Below are 13,799 nucleotides of genomic sequence, written 5' to 3'. Positions count from 1 at the left end.
CCCCGCTGCTGCTCCTCTCACCCGCTGCTGCTCCTCTCTCCCGCTGTTGCTCCTCTCCCCGCTGCTGCTCCTCTCCACGCTGCTGCTCCCCCCGCTGCTCCTCTCCCCGCTGCTGCTCCTCTCTCCCCGCTGCTGTTCCTCTCTCCCCGCTGCTGCTCCTCTCTCCCCGCTGTTGCTCCTCTCCCCCCGCTGCTGCTCCTCTCTCCCCGCTGTTGCTCCTCTCTCCCCGCTGCTGCTCCTCTCCCCACTGTTGCTCCTCTCTCCCCACTGCTGCTCCACTCCTCTCTCTGCTCCTCTCCCCCCGCTGCTGCTACTCTCCACCCGCTGCTGCTCCTCTCTCCCCGCTGCTGCTCCTCTACCCCCCTGCTGCTCCTCTCTCCCCGCTGCTGCTCCTCTCCCCACGCTGCTGCTCCTCCCCCCGCTGCTGCTCCTCTCCCCTCGCTGCTGCTCCTCTCTCCCCGCTGCTGTTCCTCTCTCCCCGCTGCTGTTCCTCTCTCCCGCTGCTGCTCCTCTCTCCCCGCTGCTGCTCCTCTCCCCCCGCTGCTGCGCCTCTCTCCCCGCTGCTCCTCTCCCCCCGCTGCTGCTCCTCCCCCTCGCTGCTGCTCCTCTCCCCCGCTGCTGCTCCTCTCCCCGCTGCTGCTCCTCTCCCCCCGCTGCTGCGCCTCTCTCCCTCGCTGCTCCCTCCCCTCCTTGCTGCTCCCTCCCCCTCGCTGCTGCTTCTCTCTCCCCGCTGTTGCTCCTCTCTCCCCGCTGCTGCTCCGCTCTCCCCGCTGCTGCTCCTCTCTCACCGCTGCTGTTCCTCTCTCCCCGCTGCTGTTCCTCTCTCCCCGCTGCTGCTCCTCTCCCCCCGCTGCTGCACCTCTCTCCCCGCTGCTGCTCCTCCCCTCCGCTGCTGCTCCTCTCCCCCCGCTGCTGCTCCTCTCCCCCCACTGCTGCTCCTCTCCCCCCGCTGCTGCTCCTCTCTCCACCTCTGTTGCTTCCTCTCTCCCCGCTGTGCTCCTCTCCCCACTGTTGCTCCTCTCTCCCCGGCTGGTCCTTTGCTCCTCTACCCCCCCTGCTAACTCCTTCTCTCCCCGCTGTCTGCTCCTCTTCCCCCGCTGTGCTCCTCTCCCCCCGCTGCTGCTCCTCCCCACCGCTGCTGTCATCTCCCCCTCGCTGCTGGCTCCTCCTTCCCCTCGCTGCTGCTTCCTCTCGACCCGCTGCTGCTGCTCCTCTCCCCCCGCTGCTGTTCCTCTCCCCCCGCTGCTGCTCCTCTCCCCCCGCTGCTGCTCCTCTCCCCTCGCTGCTGCTCCTCTCTCCCCGCTGCTGTTCCTCTCTCCCCGCTGCTGCTCCTCTCTCCCCGCTGCTGCTCCTCTCCCCCCGCTGCTGCGCCTCTCTCCCCGCTGCTCCTCTCCCCCCGCTGCTGCTCCTCCCCTCGCTGCTGCTCCTCTCCCCCCGCTGCTGCTCCTCTCTCCCCGCTGCTGCTCCTCTCCCCCCACTGCTGCTCCTCTCCCCGCTGCTGCTCCTCTCACCCCGCTGCTGCTCCTCTCCGCCCGCTGCTGCCCTTCTCCCCCCGCTGCTGCTCCTCTCTCCCCGCTGCTGCTCCTCTCTCCCCACTGCTGCTCCTCTCTCCCCGCTGCTGCTCCACTCCCCTCTCTGCTGCTCCCCTCTGCTGCTCCTCTCTCCCCACTGCTGCTCCTCTCTCCCCGCTGCTGCTCCACTCCCCTCTCTGCTGCTCCTCTACCCCCCGCAGCTGCTCCTCCCCCCCGCTGCTGCTCCTCCCCCCCGCTGCTGCTCCTCTCCCCGCTGCTGCTCCTCTCCCCCCGCTGCTGCGCCTCTCTCCCCGCTGCTCCTCTCTCCCCACTGCTGCTCCTCTCCCCGCTCCTGCTCCTCTCCCCCGCTGCTGCTCCTCTCCCCCCGCTGCTGCTCCTCTCTCCCCGCTGTTGCTCCTCTCTCCCCGCTGCTGCTCCTCTCTCCCCACTGTTGCTCCTCTCTCCCCGCTGCTGCTCCGCTCTCCCCGCTGCTGCTCCTCTCTCACCGCTGCTGCTCCTCTCTACCCGCTGCTGCTCCTCTCTCCCCGCTGCTGCTCCTCTACCCCCCTGCTGCTCCTCTCCCCGCTGCTGCTCCTCTCTCCCCGCTGCTACTCCTCTCCCCCCGCTGCTGCGCCTCTCTCCCCGCTGCTCCTCTCCCCCCGCTGCTGCTCCTCCCCTCCGCTGCTGCTCCTCTCCCCCCGCTGCTGCTCTCTCCCCCCGCTGCTGCTCCTCTCTCCCCGCTGTTGCTCCTCTCTCCCCGCTGCTGCTCCTCTCCCCACTGTTGCTCCTCTCTCCCCGCTGCTGCTCCACTCCTCTCTCTGCTCCTCCCCTCTGCTGCTCCTCTCCCCCCGCTGCTGCTCCTCTCTCCCGCTGCTGCTCCTCTCTCCCCGCTGCAGCTCCACTGCCCTCTCTGCTGCTCCCCCCCCCCCCCCGCTGCTGCTCCTCTCCCACCGCTGCTGCTCCCCTACCCCCCGCAGCTGCTCCTCCCCCCCGCTGCTGCTCCTCTCCCCCGCTGCTGCTCCTCTCACCCCGCTGCTGCTCCTCTCTCCCCGCTGTTGCTCCTCTCTCCCCGCTGCTGCTCCTCTCTCCCCGCTGCTGCTCCTCTCTCCCTGCTGCTGCTCCTCTCCCCACTGCTGCTCCTCTCTCCCCGCTGCTGCTCCTCTCTCCCCCCCCGCTGCTGCTCCTCTCTCCCCACTGCTGCTCCTCTCCCCGCTGTTGCTCCTCTCTCCCCCCCCGCTGCTGCTCCTCTCTCCCCACTGCTGCTCCTCTCCCCGCTCCTGCTCCTCTGCCCCGCTGCTGCTCTTCTCCCCCCGCTGCTGCTCCTTACTCCCCGCTGCTCCTCCTCTCCCCCCACTGCTGCTAACCTCCCCCCGCTGCTGCTCCTCTCTCCCCGCTGCTGCTCCTCTCCCCCGCTACTGCTCCTCTCCCCCCGCTGCTGCTCCTCCCTCCCGCTGCTGCTCCTCTCTCCCCACTGCTGCTCCTCTCTCCCCACTGCTGCTCCTCTCCCCCCGCTGCTCCTCCTCACCCCCCCGCTGCTGCTCCTCTCTCCCCACTGCTGCTCCTCTCCCCGCTGCTACTCCTCTCCCCCGCTGCTGCTCCTCTCCCCCCGCTGCTGCTCCTTACTCCCCGCTGCTCCTCCTCTCCCCCCACTGCTGCTAACCTCCCCCCACTGCTGCTCCTCTCTCCCCGCTGCTGCTCCTCTCCCCCCGCTGCTGCTCCTCTCCCCCCGCTGCTGCTCCTCTCTCCCCCACTGCTGCTCCTCTCTCCCCACTGCTGCTCCTCTCTCCCCGCTGCTGCTCCTCTCTACCCGCTGCTGCTCCTCCCCCCGCTGCTGCTCCTCTCTCCCCCCCGCTGCTGCTCCTCTCCCCCTGCTGCTGCTCCTCTCTCCCCACTGCTGCTCCTCTCCCTCCGCTGCTGCTCCTCTCTTCCCGCTGCTGCTCCTCTCTCCCGCTGCTGCTCCTCTACCCCCCGCTGCTGCTCCTCTCTCCCCGCTGCTGCTCCTCTCTCCCCGCTGCTGCTCGTCTCTCCCCGCTGCTGCTCGTCTCTTCCCGCTGCTGCTCCTCTCCCCCGACTGCTGCTCCTCTCTCCCCCGCTGCTGCTTCTCTCTTCCCGCTGCTGCTCCTCTCCCCGCTGCTGCTCCTCTCTCCCCGTTGCTGCTCCTCTCCCCCGACTGCTGCTCCTCTCTCCCCCGCTGCTGCTTCTCTCTTCCCGCTGCTGCTCCTCTCTCCCCGCTGCTGCTCCTCCCCTCCGCTGCTGCTCCTCTCCCCCCGCTGCTGCTCCTCTCCCCCCACTGCTGCTCCTCTCCCCCCGCTGCTGCTCCTCTCTCCCCGCTGTTGCTCCTCTCTCCCCGCTGCTGCTCCTCTCTCCCCCGCTGCTGCTCCTCTCCCCCCGCTGTTGCTCCTCTCTCCCCGCTGCTGCTCCTCTCCCCCAGCTGCTGCTCCTCTACCCCCGCTGCTGCTCCTCTCTCCCCGCTGCTGCTCCTCTCCCCCTGCTGCTGCTCCTCTCCCCCAGCTGCTGCTCCTCTCTCCCCGCTGCTGCTCCTCTCCCCCAGCTGCTGCTCCTCTCCCCTCGCTGCTGCTCCTCTCCTCGCTGCTGCTCCTCTCCCCCCGCTGCTGCTCCTCTCCCCCCATTGCTGCTCCTCTCTCCCCGCTGCTGCTCCTCTCCCCCCGCTGCTGCTCCTCTCATAGAATCATAGAACTTGCAGTGCAGAGGGATAATATTCGGCCCATCGAGTCTGCACCGGCTCTTGGAAAGAGCACCGTACCCAAGGTCAACACCTCCACCCTATCCCCATAACCCAGTAATCCCACCCAACACTAAGGGCAATTTTGGACACTAAGGGCAATTTATCGTGGCCAATCCACCTAACCTGCACATCTTTGGATTGTGGGAGGAAACCGGAGCACCCGGAGGAAACCCACGCACACACGGGAAGGATGTGCAGACTCCACACAGACAGTGACCCAAGCCGGAATCGAACCTGGGACCCTGGAGCTGTGAAGCAATTGTGCTATCCACAAGGCTCCCCGCTGCTGCTCCTCTTTGTCCGCTGCTGCTCCTCTTTGTCCGCTGCTGCTCCTCTTTGTCCGCTGCTGCTCCTCTCTCCCCGCTGCTGCTCCTCTCCCCCCGCTGCTGCTCCTCTCCCCCCGCTGCTGCTCCTCCTCTCCCCGACTGCTGCTCCTCTCTCCCCCGCTGCTGCTCCTCTCTCCCCGCTGCTGCTCCTCTCTCCCTGCTGCTGCTCCTCTCCCCCCGCTGCTGCTCCTCTCCCCCCGCTGCTGCTCCTCTCCCCCCCCTGCTGCCCCTCTCGCCCCACTGCTGCCTGCTCCTTTCGCCCCTGCTTGCATTGCTCCCTTCACCCTCCTGATGTTGTCTGGAATGAGAGGTCACAGATATAGGTTGAGAGGTGGTAGTTTTAGAACTGAGATGAGGATTAACTACTTCTCACAGCCCGATAGAACAGTGGAGTCTGAATCATTAAATGGTTTCATGGAGATAGAGATATTTTTGATATTAAAAAATGGATACAGGGATATGGAGAACAGGTAGAGAGGTGGATTTGAGACCAGGAAAAGATCAGCCATGATCTGATTGAATGGCGGAGCAGGTTCAACGGGCTGAATTGCCTACTTCTGCTCCTAATTCCTTTGCTCCTAAGGTCCTCACGCCTCTCCCCCTCCCCCACCTTTCAGAAAAGGCTGCATTTTTAATACCCATTGATATATAAGTTTGACTCCCATCAGCCTTAGGCTATGTTAAAAATAATGTTCACAACATCTTGGGTACATTGTGGTCCGCAAAACTTTTAATGACGATCTATGAGGGCAGCACGGTAGCACAGTGGATAGCACTCCTGCTTTGCAGGCCAGGGTCCCAGGTTCGATTCCCGTCTTGGGTCACTGTCTGTGCGGAGTCTGCACGTTCTCCCTGTGTCTGCGTGGGTTTCCTCCGGGTGTTCCGGTTTCTTCCCAAAAGACGGGCTTGTTGGGTGAATTGGACATTCTGAATTCTCCCTCTGTGTGCCCGAACAGGCGCCGGAATGTGGCAACTCGGGCTTTTTCACAATTACTTCATTGCTGTGTTAATGTAAGCCTCCTTGTGGCAATAATAAAGATGGTCCCTCCAATGGAAAGGTTGGGAAGCCCTGCTTTAGCTATTCTTGTACCACTTGCTCAGTCTGGTGACCATCATTTCCTCACGTCTGAAGCAGGGCCCAGGGGCTGACTGCTGCATCCTGGAATTTTCGACGTTTGGAAAACTCTCAGCCACCCGGAGAGACTGAAGCGCCGCCAGTCACCGCACATTGTGAGGCTGGAGTCCCCCAGGGAACTGGGCGACGGTGCATTGCTCACAGGGGGAAAGCCGGGAACTGGAAGCTGGCGGCTCAGTGGCAACTGGGCGGCGTACAAGCTGGCAGCCACCCCGTTCCCTCTGTGATCTGAGCATTGTAGCTCAAAGGAGCGATTGCTGCTACAACAATGTAACGGGTCAGCCCCCAGAGTTTGCAAATTGACGATGAACAAATCTGCGAAGAACAACCCCTTTCAATGTGTTTAAATGGCTCCATTTCACACGCAGTTACAGGCAGCAACAGTTCAACTTTCTGGTGGCCCAATGAAGGAATCATGCCCCGCTCCACTCCTTCTGACCTTATGACATTACATCGACCACGTTTTCCATTCTTCCCTCTGACTTAACACCAGTTCCCCCTCAGATTTCACTCCCAATTCCGCCGGCTACCTCGAACTAATCAATTCATGCAAAGTATTAAGAGTTTTGTTACATTCACTCGGATGCAAATAATTTGCATCACAATGGTTGCTGCTAAATTGCTGCTACGCCTTCACTCTGCACTGAGATTCATTCAAAAATAGCTGCACACGAACATGGTGTTTATTAGTTTGATCTAACGGTGGAAGGAGTGTCTAACCGCCTACGAGACAATCAGACATCCGACTTGTCAGAAATGTGGGGGGGGGGGGGGGGGGGGGATAAGAGAGAAAAAAAACGTCTCCTTACTTTGAGTGCAGCCATCGCTGAGACGCAGCCTGCATGCCTGCCGAGAGTGGCCCATGTGGGAATGTCACAGGCTGGAGAGGTCCCAGCATTAAGCACACCAGGAGGAGTTTTGCAATGAGAACCCCGCAGTCTCTCAAGTGAAAGAAGGAAATTGCTACATAAACCACGGCTCATTACAAAAACAAAAGTGTTTGACCTATTCATTGTAGAGGAGCAGCGACCCAGCCTAACTACCGTGTACACAGGGTATATCCCAGATCAGATCTGATAGATCAATAAGCACTGTGCGTCATTCTGCTGAAACTGAAGTTCACGACTGGACTTGCAGCACATTGCGCGCTCTCTCTCTCGCTATGAAGGGACCAATAAGTTTATTTGAAAGCTGCATCCACAGTGACACCACCATTTAAACCGTGTGCCGTCCTTGCTTCAGTTAAGTGAAGGGGTTTCATCAAAGTGCAGCCATTGGACCCCCCTTCCCTCCCCAAACCCCCTCAACAGGGCCCCTTCCCTCCCCAAACCCCCCTCATCGGCCCCCTTCCCTCCCCAAACCCCCCTCATCGGCCCCCCTTCCCTCCCCAACCCCCCCTCACCGGCACTCCTTCCCTCCCCAAACCCCCCTCATCGGCGCCCCTTCCCTCCCCAAACCCCCCTCATCGGCGCCCCTTCCCTCCCCAAACCCCCCTCATCGGCGCCCCTTCCCTCCCCAAACCCCTCAACAGCGCCCCTTCCCTCCCCAAACCCCTCAACAGCGCCCCTCCCTCCTCAAACCCCCCTCATCGGCGCCCCTTCCCTCCACAAATCCCCTCAACAGCGCCCCTTCCCTCCCCAAACCCTCTCAACAGCGCCCCTCCCCACCCAAACCCCCTTCATCGGCCCCCCTTCCCTCCCCAAACCCCCTCAACAGGGCCCCTTCCCTCCCCAAACCCCCCTCATCGGCCCCCCTTCCCTCCCCAAACCCTCTCAACAGCCCCCTTCCCTCCCCAAACCCCCTCAACAGCCCCCTTCCCTCCCCAAACCCCCTCAACAGCGCCCCTTCCCTCCCCAAACCCCCCTCACCGGCACTCCTTCCCTCCCCAAACCCTCTCAACAGCGCCCCTTCCCTCCCCAAACCCCCCTCATCAGCCCCCCTTCCCTCCCCAAACCCCCCTCACCGGCACTCCTTCCCTCCCCAAACCCCCTCAACAGCGCCCCTTCCCTCCCCAAACCCCCTCAACAGCGCCGCTTCCCTCCCCAAACCCCCTCAACGGCGCCCCTTCCCTCCCCAAACCCCCCTCATCGGCGCCCCTTCCCTCCCCAAACCCCCTCAACAGCCCCCTTCCCTCCCCAAACCCCCTCAACAGCGCCCCTTCCCTCTCCAAACCCCCTCAGTAGCGCCCCTACCCTCCCCAAACCCCCTCAACAGCGCCGCTTTCCTCCCCAAACCCCCTCAACAGCGCCCCTTCCCTCTCAAACCCCCCCCCTCAACAGCGCCCCTTCCCTCTCCAAACCACCCTCACCGGCACTCCTTCCCTCCCCAAACCCCCTCAACAGCGCCCCTTCCCTCCCCAAACCCCCTCAACAGCGCCCCTTCCCTCCCCAAACCCCCTCAACAGTGCCCCTTCCCTCCCCAAACCCCCTCAACAGCGCCCCTGCCCTCCCCAAACCCCCTCAACAGCGCCCCTTCCCTCCCCAAACCCCCTCAACAGCGCCACTTCCCTCTCCAAACCCCCCATAACAGCGCCCCTCCCCAAACCCCCTTAACAGCGCCCCCTACCCTCCCCAAACACCCCTCAACAGCGCCCCTTCCCTCCACAAACCCCCCATAACAGCGCCCCTCCCCAAACCCCCTTAACAGCGCCCCTACCCTCCCCAAACACCCCTCAACAGCGCCCCTTCCCTACCCAACCCCCCTCAACAGCGCCCCTATACTCCCCAAACCCCCTCAACAGCGCCCCTTCCCTCCACAAACCCCCCTTAACAGCGCCCCTACCCTCCCCAAACACCCCTCAACAGCGCCCCTTCCCTACCCAACTCCCCTCAACAGCGCCCCTATACTCCCCAAACCCCCTCAACAGCGCCCCTTCCCTCCGCAGACTGCTTGGTTTTCCCATCTGGGGAGAGAACGCGATGGGCTCCAGAATCTGGGGTCTGGTGGGGGTGGTATAAAACATGAGGAGCACGGCTTGATCCACTTTTCAACCTGCTGATCTTCCCCCTTCCTCTGTTGTCATCATATCCCTCAATTCCCTCAGTACCCCCAAATTGACCAACATGTCTATTGAATACACTCCATCATTGAGCATCCCACAGCCACTTTGGGGAAGAGAATTCCAAAGATTCACAACCCTTTGGGTAACATTGCTCCCCATGTTGGTTCTCCAGCTCCTTTTTCAGAAACTGTGTTCTAGATTCCCCAGTAAGAAGTCTTACAACACCAGGTTAAAGTCCAACAGGTTTGTTTCAAATCACTAGCTTTCGGAGCACTGCTCCTTCCTCAGGTGAGTTAAGAGGTAGGTTCCCGAAACATATATATAGACAAATTCAAAGATGCAAGACGATACTTTGAATACGAATCTTTGCAGGCAATTAAGTCTACAGACGAAGCAACTGGAGAAAGGGATAATCACAGGTTAAAGAGGTGTGAATTGTCTCAAGCCAGGACAGTTGGTAGGATCTTCCCAGATTTCCCAGCCAGGGGGAACATTTCCTCAGCATATCCCCTCGCATCTACCCTCGCACCCGGGAGGCACCATGGGGAATTACATTTGCGGTTACAAAAATGTCTATGTGCCATTAACAAATCTCCGATGACAATTGCATTTCTACTCATCTTCCCCAGTGTGCAATGACATCTTCCACCGTGCTGGGGCCTTGGATCTCACTGAATTCCTCCAAGGAACAGTAACTCTCCCCAGTATTCAAAACTGCAAACCAGTTAGTGAGTGCTGGTAGTTTAGGCATTGTTGCACTACTTGTGTCTTCCTCCTGCCCAGGAGATTGTCACTTCCTCGCCTGCTGTATCGTCTAAACCAGGGCCTGGTGTGTGACCACCTCTTGGAACCTACTCTCTGGAAAACCCCCAGACACACATACAGTGTCTGAGCCACGGCGCATCTGCTCATCCAAAGAACAAAGAAAAGTACAGCCCAGGAATAGGCCCTTCGGCCCTCCAACCCTGTGCCTACCATGCTGCCCATCTAAACCAAAATCTTCTGCACTTCCTGGGTCCGTATCCCTCTATTCCCATCCTATTCATGTATTTGTCAAGATGCCCCTTAAATGTCACTATTGTCCCTGCTTCCACCACCTCCTCTGGCAGCCAGTTCCAGGCACCCACTGTCCTCTGTGTAAAAAACTTGCCTCATACATCTTTGCGCAAGTCGAGGAGACACAGCCAGAACAGATTCAATGTCCGAACATGTAGCTAAGAAGGCTTTGCAGCGAAGAGACCACTCTTTATGGGGTTAGGGTTAGGGTGAGGTACATCCAGAGTGGGTAGTTGGAACTTGGTAATTTGGTGCAGTGAGGTAATCAAAAAAGGGAGAGAACCAGAGAGCATCTGAGACCCTGGGTGAGTTCTCCCAGTGAGCCAGAGAAGACACAGCCAGAGTGAGGCACAACCAAGGGTGAGTTTGGGAATTTTAAGCTAGGTGGGAATTCGAAGCTGGGTGGGGAGGAGGTGCTTTTTAACCCTGGTAAGTGACTGGTAAGTAGTTTTTCTTTTCATTGTCTAATTTATTTATTTTTTCTTTCGTTTTTTGAAATTGTAGTTCTATAAGTTTACCTAAGGTTTAAGACATGGCAGGAGATCCCAGGCCCATGTCATGCTCCTCGTGTGGGATCTCAGGGACACATCCACTGTCCCTGGCTCCTTCACGTGCAAGAAGTGTGTTCATTTGCAGCTCCTGTTAGGCCGCTTGACGGCTCTGGAGATGTGGATGGACTCACTTTGGAGCACCCACGATGCTGAGGACGTCGTGGATAGCACGTTCAGCGAGTTGGTCACACTGCAGGTGAAAGTTACTGAGGAAGATAGAAAATGGGTGACCAAAACACAGAGCAAGAGTAGGAAGGCAGTGCAAGTGTCCCCTGCGGTCATCTCCCTGCAAAACAGATATACCGCTTTGGATACTGTTGAGGGAGATGGCTCACCAGGGGAAGGCAGTAGCAGCCAGGTTCATGGCACTGTGGCTGGCTCTGCTGCACAGCAGGGCAGGAAGAAAAATGGCAGGGCTATAGTGATAGGGGACTCGATCGTAAGGGGAATAGACAGGCTGTTCTGCGGACGGAATCGAGACTCCAGGATGGAATGTTGCCTCCCTGGTGCAAGGGTCAAGGATGTCTCGGAGCGGCTGCAGGACATTCTGGGGGGGGGGGGGGGAGGGTGAATAGCCAGCTGTCATGGTGCACATAGGCACCAACGATATAGGTACAAAACGGGACAAGGTCCTACAAGCTGAATTCAGGGAGTTAGGAGTGAAACTAAAAAGTAGGACCTCAAAGGTAGTAATCTCAGGATTGCTACCAGTGCCACGAGCTAGTCAGAGTAGGAATGTCAGGATAGATAGGATGAATGCATGGTTTGAGAGATGGTGCAAGAGGGAGGGATTCAAATTCATGGCGCATTGGAACCAGTTCTGCGGGAGGTGGAACCAGTACAAACTGGACGGTCTGTACCTGGGCAGGACTGGAACCGATGTCCTAGGGGGGTGTTTTCTAGAGCTGTTGGGGAGGGTTTAAACTAATGTGGCAGGGGGATGGGAACCGATGCAGGAAGTTGGAAGGTAGTAAAACGGACAGAAGCAAAAGGAAGTAAGGGGAAAGTGTAAGGCAGAGAAGCCATAGTCAAAAACCAAAAAGGGCGACAGTACAAGGTACAGTGACTGAGGGGAGCACAGTGAATAGGTCCAGTAATACTAAAAGGAATAAAACTGGAAGTAAAAACATTAATAGTAAGCGATGCGGCAGGTTGTTACATGAAGCTATGGGTTCAACAACAAGGAAAATTAGGAGAAAAGTTAAGAGGAAATATAACTTAGGTGAGGTTGCTGATCGAGGTGTTAAGATTCAAAACAGAGGTAAAAAAGCCAATATAAGTGTACTTTACCTGAATGCTCGTAGTATTCGGAATACTAATGACGGAGCAGGCTCGAGGGGTCGGATGGCCTACTCCTGCTCCTAGTTCTTACGTTCTTATCCCCTCTAAACCTTGCCGCTTGCACCTTAAACCTATGCCCCCTAGTAATTGACCCCTGTACCCTGGGAAAAAGCCTCTGACTATCCACTCGGTCTATGCACCTCATAATTTTGTAGACCTCTATCAGGTCACCCATCAACCTCCGTCATTCCAGTGAGAACAAACCGAGTTTATTCAACTGCTCCTCATAGCTAATGCCCTCCATACCAGGCAACATCCTGGTAAATCTCTTCTGCACCCTCTCTAAAGCCTCCACATCCTTCTGGTAGTGTGGCGACCAGAATTGAACACTATACTCCAGATGTAGCCTAACAAAGGTTCTTTACAGCTGCAACATGACTTGCCAATTCTTATACTCAAAGCCCCGGCCAATGAAGGCAAGCATGCCTTATGCCTTCTTGACTATCTTCTCTACCTGTGTTGCCCCTTTCAGTGACCTGTGGACCTGTACATCTAGATCTCTCTGACTGTCAATACTCTTGAGAGTTCTTGCATTCACTGTATATTCCCTACCTGAATTAGACCTTCCTAAATGTATTACCTCACATTTGTCAGGATTAAACTCCATCTGCCAAGTCTCCAAACGATCTAAATCCTTCTGTATCCTCTGACAGTCCTCATCGCTATCCACAATTTCACCAACCTTTGTGTCGCAAACTTACTAATCAGACCAGTTACATTTTCCTCCAAATCATTTATGTATACTACGAACAGCAAAGGTCCCAGCACTGATCCCTCCGGAACACCACTAGTCACAGCTCTCCAATTAGAAAAGCACCATTCCATTGCTACTCTCTGCCTTCTATGACCTAGCCAGTTCTGTATCCACCTTGCCAACTCACCCCTGATCCCGTGTGACTTCACCTTTTGTACCAGTCTGCCATGAGGGACCTTGTCAAAGGCCTTACTGAAGTCCATACAGGCAACATCCACTGCCTTACTTGCATCAATCATCCGTGTGACCTCTTTGAAAAACTCTATCAAGTTAGTGAGACACAACCTCCTCTTCACAAAACCGTGCTGCCTCTCGCTAATACGTCCATTTGCTTCCAAATGGGAGTAGATCCTGTCTCGAAGAATTCTCTCCAGTAATTTCCACTGACGTAAGGCTCACGACCTGTAGTTCCCTGGGTTATCCTTGCTACCCTTCTTAAAAAAAGGAAGAACATTGGCTATTCTCCAGTCCTCCGGGACATCACCTGAAGACAGTGAGGATTCAAAGATTTTTGTCAAGGCCTCAGTAATTTCCTCTCTTGCCTCCTTCAGTATTCTGGGCTAGATCCCATCAGGCCCTGGGGACTTATCTACCATAATATTTTTCAAGACGCCCAACACCTCGTCTTTTTGGATCTCAATGTGACCCAGGCTATCTACACACCCTTCTCCAGACTCAACATCCACCAATTCCTTCTCTTTGGTGAAAACTGATGCAAAGTATTCATTTAGTACCTCGCCCATTTCCACTGACTCCACACATAGATTCCCTGTCCTTCAGTGGGCGAACCCTTTCCCTGGTTACCCTCTTGTTTTTTATGTACGTGTAAAAAGCCTTGGGACTTTCCTTGACCCTATTTGCCAATGACTTTTTGTGACCCCTTTTAGCCCTCCTGACTCCTTGCTTAAGTTCCTTCCTACTTTCGTTATATTCCACAAAGGCTTTGTCTATTCCCAGCCTTCTAGCCCTGACCAATGCCTCCGTTTTCTTTTTGACGAGGCCTACAATATCCTTCGTTATCTAAGGTTCCCAAAATTTGCCGTATTTATCCTTCTTCCACACAGGAACATGCTGATCCTGAATTCCTTTCAACTGACATTTGAAAGCCTCCCACATGTCAGATGTTGATTCACCCTCAAACATCCGCCCCCAATCTAGATTCTTCAGTCCCCGCCCAATATTGTTATAATTAGCCTTCCCTCAATTTAGCACATTCACCCTAGGACCACTCCTACCCTTGTCCACCACTTTAAAACTTACTGAATTGTGATCACTGTTCCCGAAATGCTCCCCTACTGAAACTTCTACCACCTGGCCGGGCTCATTCCCCAATACCAGGTCCAGTACAGCCCCTTCCCTAGTAGGATTATCTACATAT

At 57.3% G+C, this 13,799-nt stretch overlaps 1 protein-coding gene across 2 annotated transcripts in view; it reads right to left on the bottom strand.

The window, feature by feature from the left end:
* LOC119968886 (NXPE family member 3-like) overlaps window positions 1-13,799 on the bottom strand; it is a 76,794-nt gene that overhangs the window by 45,693 nt on the left and 17,302 nt on the right. The window contains exon 1 of one of the 2 annotated variants that reach the window (XM_038801823.1): window positions 6,528-6,701. The exons of the other annotated variant lie outside the window; for it this stretch is intronic. The gene's annotated coding sequence lies outside the window, so the exon portion shown is untranslated. Of the gene's footprint in view, window positions 1-6,527; window positions 6,702-13,799 lie in introns of those variants that run through there. 2 annotated transcript variants of the gene reach the window in all.

Source organism: Scyliorhinus canicula, chromosome 7 (genome assembly GCF_902713615.1).
Source record: "Scyliorhinus canicula chromosome 7, sScyCan1.1, whole genome shotgun sequence".
Classification (NCBI taxonomy): domain Eukaryota; kingdom Metazoa; phylum Chordata; class Chondrichthyes; order Carcharhiniformes; family Scyliorhinidae; genus Scyliorhinus; species Scyliorhinus canicula.
This window is presented reverse-complemented; position numbering and strand designations above follow the sequence as displayed.